Source organism: Giraffa tippelskirchi, chromosome 5 (genome assembly GCF_054371585.1).
Source record: "Giraffa tippelskirchi isolate mGirTip1 chromosome 5, T2T-mGirTip1v1.2.pri, whole genome shotgun sequence".
Taxonomy (NCBI): domain Eukaryota; kingdom Metazoa; phylum Chordata; class Mammalia; order Artiodactyla; family Giraffidae; genus Giraffa; species Giraffa tippelskirchi.
Genome location: NC_137279.1, coordinates 146,027,725 through 146,039,888, shown reverse-complemented (window position 1 = coordinate 146,039,888; position 12,164 = coordinate 146,027,725). Strand labels below are relative to the sequence as shown.

General features: G+C 35.7%; 1 protein-coding gene and 1 long non-coding RNA gene across 6 annotated transcripts in view; one reads left to right on the top strand and one right to left on the bottom strand.

Annotated features, from left to right (window-relative positions):
- The window catches only part of LOC145506180 (uncharacterized), a 300,106-nt gene that overhangs the window by 58,477 nt on the left and 229,465 nt on the right, over positions 1-12,164 (bottom strand). The window lies entirely within an intron of this gene.
- Positions 1-12,164, top strand: part of LOC145506181 (uncharacterized) — a 37,092-nt gene that overhangs the window by 1,161 nt on the left and 23,767 nt on the right. Inside the window, exons 2-3 of the long non-coding RNA XR_014053604.1 lie at positions 6,113-6,306; positions 7,511-7,654. This is a non-coding gene — a long non-coding RNA (uncharacterized LOC145506181). The remainder of the gene's footprint in view (positions 1-6,112; positions 6,307-7,510; positions 7,655-12,164) is intronic.

The following is a 12,164-nucleotide window of genomic DNA, read 5'->3' as shown; positions in this document are numbered from 1 at the left end:
CTTGACAGAAGAACTTTTTATTTCCAAGGTTGTCCTCTTTCTTCTGTTTCACTGCCTTGGGTCAATCTGTCTCAGCTTCTCTTGCCATCCTGACACTTCCAGACTATGGAATAATAGGTCAAGCCCCATAAGTAATTTCCTTGAAGCTCCCTTTCTTATTTAGATCAGGGGGGAGGAGGAAGTACCCCTTTTATCTCACAGGAGTGGACATATACAAAACATCAACAGCTTTCTTCAGAATAATCCTCTTTTAGCCATGTTGGCTTCAAGTTTTTAAATCTTTATGGTGGATGATGGTGCAAGATCTCAAAGTCAGACATATAAAACTACAAGTCCTGTACTCTGACTAAGTAGGTAATATATATTATATCGTGATAGATTAATAAAACTTGTTAGCTCTTAAAAAGAAAATTATAAATGATAGGTAACAAAGACTTATGGATGGATTCAGAAATACCATTTTTGGCAGAAATACCATAGAGATACCCTTCTCAGTGCATCATATTAGGAGGCAAATTATGTCTATTTTTCCTATCACTGTGGAGGTTAACTTTGAGAACAAAGTAACGTGTGCCGGATTTTTCACTACAAAGTTACTACTTATCCTTTGTAAAGAATAAATCTCATGTGTGAAGGTATTTTGAGACTATGGAAATACCCTTATTTTTTGTCAAACTTTCACTCATTAGTTTCAGAATTCACTGATTATTCTTTCCCAAAACAGTATTACTGCATTAGTTGCCAAATGATAGTAAATTAGTATATTTTTATAAACTAATATGTAAATAAAGAAGTGACAATATTAAAAGAGAAGAGTTTAGGAAAAATACAGATTTGAAAAACAAAGAGAATGACTAGAAATGAAAGACAATATCATCAAAATTACCAAGCCAATGAATTAATTAAATACATATTAAACACAGATGAAAAAACTGATACACTAGAATATGGATCTTTGATTTTTCAGAATCCAGTCCAGTGAGATAAAGAGATAAAAATTTTAAAAGAAAATAAAGAGAAGTAGAAAAAAGAATAAGAAAATTATGGATGCTTAATAAGTATTAACATTTCAGAACATAAGATTATTAAGTGTTTCTGAAGGAAAAAGGGAAATAGGTAACTTTCAAATACAGTGGCTGAAAATTTTCCAAAGTTGTTAAAAGTCATGAATCATCAGATTCAGGAAATGTAACAAGCAGCATAAATAAAATTAAATCTAAACTACATGACCTTAGTGAAATTGTAGGACATCAGAAACTAAGAGAAAATTTAGGTGGCACTAGTGGTAAAGAACCTGCCTGCCAATGCAGGAGACATAAGAGATGTGGGTTTGATCCCTGGGTCAGGAAGATCCCCTGGAGGAGGGCATGGCAACCCACTCCAGTATTCTTGCCTGGAGAATCCCATGGACAGAGAAGCCCGGCAGGCTACAGTCCACAGGGTTGCACAGAATTGGACACGACTGAAGCAACTTAGCACACATGCATGCATGCATGCAGACTACACAAAAAGGACAGATTTGGTACAAAGATTGAAAATTCAACTGACAGCAGAATTATTGACAACAACAACAGAAGTCAGAACATAATGTAATAATATCTCAAGCTGAGAAATTTACTGTCAAAGTAAAACTCTATATCCAGCTAAACAATCATTCAAGAGTGAAGTTATATAAAGGTTTTAAGACAAGAATATATTGAGAGATTTTACCATTTATAATTTCTTAAAAAAACATTTTTAGAAGTTTATGTGTTAGGAAAAATTCTAAGATGGCCCCTTGATATTCACCCCTGTGGTAAACACACCTTCTACTAGGTATACCACTAATCTAGGTACTGCTGTGAAGAGATTTTACTGATGTATTGACATTCCCAAAAAGTTGCTCTTAAGACAGGGAAATTATGAGTCCTTTAAATTTGGCTGTAGGGGTCAGAAACAGAGGAAATCAGAGAGATTCAAAGTATATAAAGGAATAGAGAGATGACCACATGACAAGGGACTGTGGGAAGCCTCTAGGAGCTGAGAATGATCCCTGGCCAACATCTACAATAGAACAGGAATCTATGTCCTATAACCACAAAAAAACAGAACTCTATCAACATACTGAATAATCTTGGAATTAAATCATTTCCTAGAGCCTCCAGAAAGCAATGCAGCCCAGCTGACAATCTGATTTCAACCTTTTGCAAGCAGAGGTCCAAGGTTTGTATCTGGAGTCCTCATCCACAGACATAGAGATAAGTGTTGTTTTAAACCACTAACTTTGTGGTAATTTGGTATACTTCCATGGAATACTAATAGAGTGTAATTTAAGGAGATGGAAATTGGAGATATAAAAAAAGTCAATGATAAACTCTAAATAAGCATTGATATATAAGAAATGTAAATAATAGTAATAATGGGGCCATATGAACCAATTGGAAATACAACACTAGCAAAAATTATACGTGAAACAAAAAGATGATCAACATTAAAAGTTGGAACCTGAAAAGGGAATCCTCTTACACTGTTGGTGGGAATGCAAACTAGTACAGCCACTATGGAGAACAGTGTGGAGATTCCTTAAAAAACTGGAAATAGAACTGCCATATGACCCAGCAATCCCACTGCTGGGCATACACACTGAGGAAACCAGAATTGAAGAGACACGTGTACCCCAATGTTCATCGCAGCACTGTTTACAATAGCCAGGACATGGAAGCAACTTAGATGTCCATCAACAGATGAATGGATTAAAAAGCTGTGGTACATATACACAATGGAATATTACTCAGCCATTAAAAAGAATACACTTGAATCAGTTCTAATGAGATGGATGAAACTGGAGCCCATTATACAGAGTGAAGTAAGCCAGAAAGAAAAACACCAATACAGTAGACTAACGCATATATATGGAATTTAGAAAGATGGTAACGATAATCCTATATGCGAGACAGAAAAAGAGACACAGATGCATAGAACAGTCTTTTGGACTCTGTGAGAGAAGGTGAGGGTGGGACGATCTGAGAGAATAGCATTGAAACATGTATATTATCATATGTGAAATAGAACACCAGTCCAGGTTCAATGGACTTGTCTCAAGGAGACAAGTGCTCAGGGCTGGTGCAATGGGATGACTCAGAGGGATGGGATGGGGAGGGAGGTGGGAGGGGGTTCAGGATGGGGAACACATGTAAACCCATGTCTGATTCATGTCAATGTATGGCAAAACCCACTACAGTATTGTAAAGTAATTAGCCTCTAACTAAAATAAATTAATTAATTAAAAAAAAAAAGTTGGAACATATTTTGCTTGGTAAGATTCTAAAGATATTGATTAACTTTAAATTATGTAAAATCAGATATACCTATTAAAATACAAAGGCAGCCACTAAAAATTATAGATAGAATGTATAACTTCTTTTTTGTTGCATTATAGGTAACTTCTTTAGATCTACTTTTTTCATACCGTATGTTCCCTCTTCAGCTGAGTCTAATCTGCTTCTCTTCCTTGTCATTAAGATTTTTTGTTTGTTTACATTTTTCTTCACTTCATCTAAAGTAATTACCAAAGGAAGACTTAAAGTTATACTTATTTTTCTATCATAACATTGAATGTAGAAAATTCTGGGTACAGAGGAAATCAGAAATAAGTCAACCTTCATAATTCACCACTATTAATCTTACTATATCCCTCTATTTGTATACATATGCTTTATCTAGATAAACACACTCACATACAAACATATATATATATATGTATATACACATATACACATATTTATTATAGTTTTAGGATTCATACTTTTCTTAGGCAGTTTAGGGTAATTGTTAAAAAGCTAAATTTTGGAATCAGAGATACCTGGGTTCAAGTCCAACTCCATCAACTGTAAAGCTGTGTGAACTTGAATGAATTATTTAACTTGAATTTCAGTTTCTTTATCTGTTAAATGGAGAAGGTGATGATAGTACTTTCCTTATAGGATGGTCATTAGATTTTAAATTTCAATGACTATCTTTAATTTCTAAAGTGTCATTTTCACACAGTCTTGTTCTTTTCTTACTATGCATTATAATTTCATTAAATTTCTATTTCTTTATATTATTTCTTTAATCAATTTTAAATATTTTTTTATAAGGTCTTTTGGGTAGTTGTATCATTTCTAGTTATTTGGTGAAAATTATTCTTTTTTTTGTTGTATTTCTCTACCTTTTGATGAACTGTTTCTTTTGGGCAGTCTACATTTTTTTTTTTTTTGGCAAGAGCAAATTTTAGGTCCATCTAAGTGCTATGTCTCCCTGGTCCATGTTTTCATGAACTCACATGATTATCATTATGGCTATTGTTCACTTTTAATTCTAACATATATAGGTTCTTTTCCTTGCTTGCTTGTCTGTGTATTTAAGTTACTTTATTCAGCATTTCCATGTCCTTGAATTGTCAAAAGTAAAGGAACTCATTTCCGCTAGTATAATTTTAGATATGACTACCAAAGCTGGAGGAAAAAAATTTAGAGTGGACAGTTAGCTTCCTACTATTCTCAGATGATAGAATGCAAGCACCAACCATTTCTAGCAAAGTGAGAGGCTGACCTTGATGGTAAATCATCAGCTCCCCTCTCCTGATTCAAAAGCATACAAGCCTCTGTGTTAAGCAAATCATTCTCATTTACAATCTAAGCTGAGACAATGCTAAGAAAGGTCCTGTAGATGCTTACGGAGGTCAGAAGCAAAAGTATAGAGTATGAGCTGACTGTTGTAACAGTCTGAGTTCTGAGTAAATCAAGAATTTGCAGGTTTAATGTGCCTTTGTGCCTTTAACATCTGAGATATTTCTCTAGACACTTCCCCAGAGAGTAATACCTAGTAAGCTGTTAAGAGAAATGATCAAAGCTATTAGAATCACTTTGTGACAACATGCAACTTCACAAGATACTTGCACACTAGAAATTAGTACTGGTGTAGTAATTGTATTACATTATGTGCTAAAGAACGATGTGACTAATAACCAATAGGTCTCTTTATAATACAAAACCCGCAAGATTGAAAAAAGTAATATAATCCACATGTACTGAATAGATGTAACTTTATAATAAAGAAAAGTTGCTATAAAATCTTAACTCAGGAATCTGACAATTATAATGCAATTCAGACAAACATTTTAGGTCACCTTGAGACTAAAATAGCCCTAATGATGGTACTTTGTGATTCAGTTTGTAAACACATTTCATAGCATCATTAAAGCATGCATATTTTAGGTGAGGAAGCCTTATCTGGAGCATGAAGATTACATTGAAGACCTTAGACAATGAATCCCAGACATCCCAGAAAGACCTTCTCTAACGCAACATTAACACTAGATGAATTTAATATAGAATCTGATTTACTTTCCAGCAAGACTCGGAAATGATCTGGCTTGGTGGAGACTTGGCTGTTATCAGACATACTACACGTAGTTTTATTCCCCTAAAGGGCCTTAAGGGAAGGTCAAATAGTAACAATGTATATTTTTTACCACCAGGCTAATAAATTATTTTCTTCTCCCTTCCTGGTCTTCTAAGATCCAAATCCCAACTAACATTGGCACATTACTTAACTACTTCATGCCCATTTCCTCACCTAAAGGTGTAAATAGTATTAACATATCTCATGTGCTGGCTGTGAGGATTAAATAAGCTAAACTATAGTTGCCATTATTTGTAGCTGTTGTTTAGTCGCTCAGTTGTGTCTGACTCTTTTGCGACCCCATGGACTGTAGCCCACCAGGCTCTGTCCATGGGATTTCCAGGCAAGAATACTGAAGTGGGTTGTCATTTTCTTCTCCATTGGATCTTCCCAACCCAGGGTTTAAACCCATGTCTCCAGCACTGCAAGCAGATTCTTTACCGCTGAGCCACTGGGGATGCCCCAGTGACTATTTTTACTATACTATTATTACCATACTATAATATTATCACTTTCCTCATTTAGGCCCTCTGAAAAACAATAATGATGATAATGATAAGTTACTTTACAAGAGACTTTCTATGAGATGTATCTATTGGGTACTTATATTTTGCCAGGCAATTAATATTCATTATATCTTGTTTTTCTAACAATACTCAAAAGAAACATTTTGATCCCCATTTTACAGATGCTGTAAATGTGATTCAGAGAAGTTAAATAACGTAACTGTAAGCATATAGCCAAGAAGTTGATTTGAAACCAAATCCGTCTGTCACTAAGAAGTCTATACTTTTCTACTCTTTCTGTGGGTCCAAGGAAAACATGACCTGAATATGAAAGTGATCCTGTACACTTCTATTTTCCTGGAAGCAAGTCTGGTCGGTATGGAACAGAGGACATACATATAGCGAGTTACTGTAAAGAGGATTAGAGACAGTCTCAGAGCTTCCACTGACAGGATCTATGATTTTTGTGAGTCATCTCACCTCTCTAATCCTCATTTTCCACAATGATGGAAAGAGGAACTTGAATTAGACTAATGCAACTATCCATTTAATTTCTCTGAGTCTCAATTTCCTCACATGTGAGTCTCAATTTCCTCACATGTGAGTATAAGCTTGCCTTCAAAGGAAAACTGAAAGATAAAATGATTTTTAGAGTGTGCTCTGGGGACTTCCCTGGTGGTCCAGTGGCTAAGATCCTGTGCTCCCAATGCAGGGGACCCAGGTTTGATCCATAGTCAGGGAACTAGAACCCACATGCTACAACCGAGTTCAGATGTCATGACTAAACTTCCTGCATATAGCAACTAAGACTCAGCACAGCCAAATAAATAAATAAACAGATAGATATTTAAATAAATAAATAAAGCATGTTTTAGTTCTGTGAAAATGCCATTGGTAATTTGGTAGGGATTGCTTGAATCTATAGATTGTTTCGGGTATAGTATAGTCATTTTGACAATATTGACTCTTCCAATCCAAGAACACAGTATATATTTCCATCTTTGATTTCTTCCATCAGTGCCTTATAGATTTTGGAGTACAGGTATTTTGCCTCCTTAAGTAAGTAAGTGTTAGTAGCTCAGTTGTGCCTGACTCTTTGTGACCCCATGGACTGCAGCCCACCAGGCTCCTTTGTCCATGGGATTTTCCAGGCAAGGTTACTGGAGGGGGTTGACATTTGCTTCTCCAGGGGATCTTCCCAACCCAGGGATCAAACCCAGGTCTCCTGCCCTGCAGGCAGATTCTTTACCGACTGAGCTACAAAGGAAGCCCATTTTGCCTCCTTAGGTAGGTTTATTCCTAGATATTTTATTCTTTTTTATAGTAAATGAGATTATTTCCTAAATTTCTCATTCTATTTTTTTGTTGTTAGTGTATAGAAATGCAACAAATTTCTGTGTATTAATTTTGTACCCAGAAACTTTACTGAATTCATTGTTGGGCTCTAATAGTTTTTTGATAGCATCTTTAGGATTTTCTATGTATAGTATCATGTCATCTGCAAATAGTGACAGCTTTATTTCTTCCTTAACAATCTGGATTCCTTTTATTTCTTTTTCTTCTCTGGTTGCTGTAACAAGGTCTTCCAAGACGATGCTGAATAAAAGTGGTGACAGTGGACATCCTTGTATTCTTCCTGATCTTGGAGGAAATGCTTTTAGTTTTTTTATCATTGAGTATGATGTTAACTGATGGTTTGTCATATATGGCCTTTAGATGTTGAGGTATGTTTCCTCTATGCCCACTTTCTGGAGAGCTTTTACCCTAAATGAATGCTGAATTTTATCAAAAGCTTTTTCTGCATCTACTGAGAACAAAAAATTTTTAATTTGTATGGAAACTTTAGGTCTTAAATAGCCAAAGCAATTTTGAGAAAGAAAAACAGAGCTACAGGGATAAGGCTCCCTGACTTCAGACTATACTACAAAGTTGGTGGTGGTGGTGGTGGTTTTATCACTAAGTTGTGTTCAGCTTTTTGTGGAATTGGTGCTTTGGGATTGTGGTGCTCAAGAAGACTCTTGAGAGTCCCTTGGACAGCAAGAAGATCAAACCAGTCAATCGTAAAAGAAAACAACCCTGAATATTCATGGGAAGAACTGATGCTGAAGCTGAAATTCCAATACTTTGATCACCTGATATGAAGAGCCAACTCATTGGAAAAGATGCTGGGAAAGATTGAAGGCAAAAGGAGAAGAAGGTGGCAGAGGATGTGATGGTTAGATAGCATCACTGACTCAATGCACATGAATTTGAGTATGTTCTGGGAGATAGTGGAAATCAGGGAAGCCTGGCATGCTGCAGTCCACGGGGTCACAAAGAATTGGACACAACTTAGCAACTGAACAACAAAAACAAGAAGGACCTACTGTATAGAAGAGGGAACTCTACTCAATAGTCTATAGCCTGTATGGGAAAAGAATCTAAAAAGCAAGTGGATAGATATATATATGTATAACTGAATCACTTTGCTGTACACCTGAAATGAACACAACATTGTAAATATACTGCAATAAATTTTTTTTTAAACTTAAGAAAAACTAAACAAAAGTTTAAAAATCTGTGACAAAAGAGGCAGAAATATATAATGGAGAAAAGATAACCTATTCAGTAAGTGGTGCTAGGAAAACTGGACAGCTACATGTAAAAGAATGAAGGTAGAACGTTCTCTGACACCACACACAAAAATAAACTCAATATGAATTAAAGACCTAAATGTAGATGTTATACTATAAAACTCCTAGAGGAAAACATAGGTAGAACACTCTTTGACATGAAGTACAGCAATATCTTTTGAGATCCATCTCTTAGAGTAATAGAAATAGAAAAAAAAAATAAACAAATGGGGCGCAACTAAACTTAAAAGCTTTGTACAGCAAAAGAAACCATAAACAAAATGAAAAGAAAACCCTCAGATCAGGAGAAAATATTTGCAAATGATGCAACTGACAATGGATTAATCTCCAAAATACACAAACAGCCATACAGTTCAACTAAAAAAAAAAAAACTAATAAAACCTAATGAAAAAATGGGCATAAGTTCAAAATAGACATTTCTCCAAAGAAGACATACAAATGGCCAAAAGGTACATGAAAAAATGCTCAATGTCACTAATTATTCAAAAAATGCAAGTGAAAACTACAGTGAGTAGTATAATTACCTCACACCAGTCAGAAAGACCACCATTAAAAAGTCTAAAAATAATAAATGCTGGAGAGGGTGTGGTGAAAAAGGAATCCTTTCATACTGTTGGTGAGAAGGTAAACTGGTAAAGCAACTGTGGAGAACAGTATGGAGGTTCCTTTAAAAACTAAAAACAGAGCTACCATATAATTCATGGGCATATATCTACTCTGGGAATATATCTATCTGGAGAAAACCATAATTTGAAAAGATAAACATACGCTGATATTCACTGTAGCACTGTTTAAAATAGCCAAGACATGGAAATAACCTATATGTCCATTGACACATATACAATGGAATATTACTCAGCCATAAAAAGAATGAAATAATGCCATTTGAAGCATCATAAATGGACCTACAGATCATCATATTAAGTGAAGTAGGCCAGACATAGACAAATATATGATAACACATATATGGAATCTAAAAAAGTTTATACAAATGAACTTATCTACAAAACAGAAATAGACTCACAGATATAAAAAATATACGTATGGCTACCAAAGGGGAAATGAGTATAGAGGGATAAAGTAGGAGTTTGGGGTTAACATATACATACTACTATATATAAAATAAATAACCAGCAAGGACCTACTGTATAACACAGGGGACTCTACTCAGTATTTTATAATAACCTTTAAGGAAAAAGAATATATATATTCATATACATATGTTCATATACATATATATCTATCTATATAAATAACTGAATTACTTAGTTAATACACCTAAAACTAACACAACTTTGTAAATCAACTACTTTATTTAAAGAAAAAAGGCTTTGACCTGCTCAGCCTAACAGAACAGGCTCACTAAAAAGTAAGAAAGAAAAGTATATTCTAGTTGTCTAATGCTGCATAATGACCCACCAAAACCAGACTTAAAATAATAACTGTTACTCATTTCAATAATGAATATGGGTTTTGATAAGGCCCAGATAGATAATTTTGCTCGTGGTCTCTTATGCAGCTGAAGTCAGACAGTGATTAGGACTTCAGTCACCTCTAAAACTCCCTCACTCCCAGTGCCTAGGCTGGAAAGACACAAGTATTGGGGACTAGAGCTGTTTCTCTCTTTCTCTGAATGTCGTCACTCCAAGCAGGCTCTCATTCCATGGAGGCAGCCTTAGGATAATCAGACTCCCTACATGGTGGCTTCAACTCCAAACACTAGTATCTCCCAAAAAAGCCAGCAGAAGAGGCATAACCATTCCTCACCCAAATTCAGAAGTTACACAGCATCACTACTGTTATGTTGTGTTCATCAAAGTCACCAAGTCCTCCTCAGGTTGATAGGAAGTGACGCACACTCCACCTATTCATAGGAGGAATGTCAAATTGCAGGCATCTTTTAAAACTACCATAAATTGTTATTACGTGTGGGTATTGTTAATTATTAATTTTATCCAGGTGTAGATCAGCAAATGTAAAACATTTTGTACTTAATTTGATTCTAAGTCTGTCTTTTCCAATGCGAAATTGCTGTGTTCTCAGGAAATATACACCAATTTTTATATTAGCCAACTAAAACATAACATGGAAAGAAAATTCTCACATAAATATTACTAAGCATGAGGCTGCCTGAAGCTAAGTACATGCTTTAAAGCTCATCTGCATAAAAAAGATTGTCCTCTATTTTTTTCTATCTGTTAACATGAATAATAAAGAAGTGCCTGTAATAAGTATATTGTAGCATTTGGTTTGGAGAAGGCAATGGCACCCCACTCCAGTACTCTTGCCTGGAAAATCCCATGGATGGAGGAGCCTGGTAGGCTAAGGTCCATGGGGTCGCTAAGAGTTGGACGACTGAGCAACTTCACTTTCACTTTTCCCTTTCATGCACTGGAGAAGGAAACGGCAACCCACTCCAGTATTCTTGCCTGGAGAATCCCAGGGACGGCGGAGCCTGGTGGGCTGCCGTCTATAGGGTCACACAGAGTCGGACACGACTGAAGTGACTTAGCAGCAGCAGCAGCAGCAGCATTTGGTTGCTTTTGCAAATGTTAGTGGCGCTTTGATCTATGATGTGGGCCTTTTATCTATAAGTATACAGCCTGTGGAGCAAGAAAGGTTGGATGTATGAATATTCTTCTAAGAGCTGACAGGCTCTTAGGTGTATAGCAGTCACATCGCTCGCTAAAGATGAAGTTCTGCTAAGGAGTCTAAATGACTTCCCTGGGGGCTCAGATGGTAAAGAATCTGCCTTCAGTGCAGATCAGGCTTCGATCCCTGGGTCTGGAAGATACCCTGGAGAAGGGAATGGCTACCCACTCCAGTATTCTTGCCTGGAGAATGCCATGGACAGAGAAGCCTGGCAGGCTACAGTCCATGGGGTCACAAAGAGTTGGATACGACTGTGTGACTGAATAAAACAACAAAGGAGCCTAAATGACTAGCGCAGGCTTTCTGGGAGTTATCTGTTTATCCTAGACTGGATTCCAGGTCTTTTAACTCTTACTTCACTGCTCAGTTTTTCAAGATCACTGCAAAATTTCCATGGCTTTCTGCTTTGGTATAAGATTCATTGAGAATTTTAATATCTTTAGATAGTGATTACATGATAAATGCCATGCTGATTAAGCCCATTCCTATCAAATTGACAGTGGTACCAAAGTATCTTTTCAAATAAATCAGTAAATAGATACCAGAAGATATCGGAAAATGCCTTGTAAAAAACATCCATACAACTCGGGTCTAAAAGAATCAACACAACAAAGTCATAAAACAACAAGAAAAATTACTTTCAACCTAGAATTCTTTACCCAATTAAATTATATTAACTGGAATAAAAGAATAAAAAACTAGAATAAAAACATTTGAAATTAAAATCTCAAAACATCTACTTGTCCTATATCATACCTTAAAATGATTTGTATTCAGTAAAGTCACAGGACACAAAATCAGTATACAAATGTCAGTTGCATTTCTATATACTAATACATTCTGATACAAACTATCAGAATGAGAAATGAAGGGAAGTTTCAAAAAACAGCTTTACAGAGTACTGTTTATATGAAGACATAGATGTTAAAGTGCAAGCAAAACAGCTCA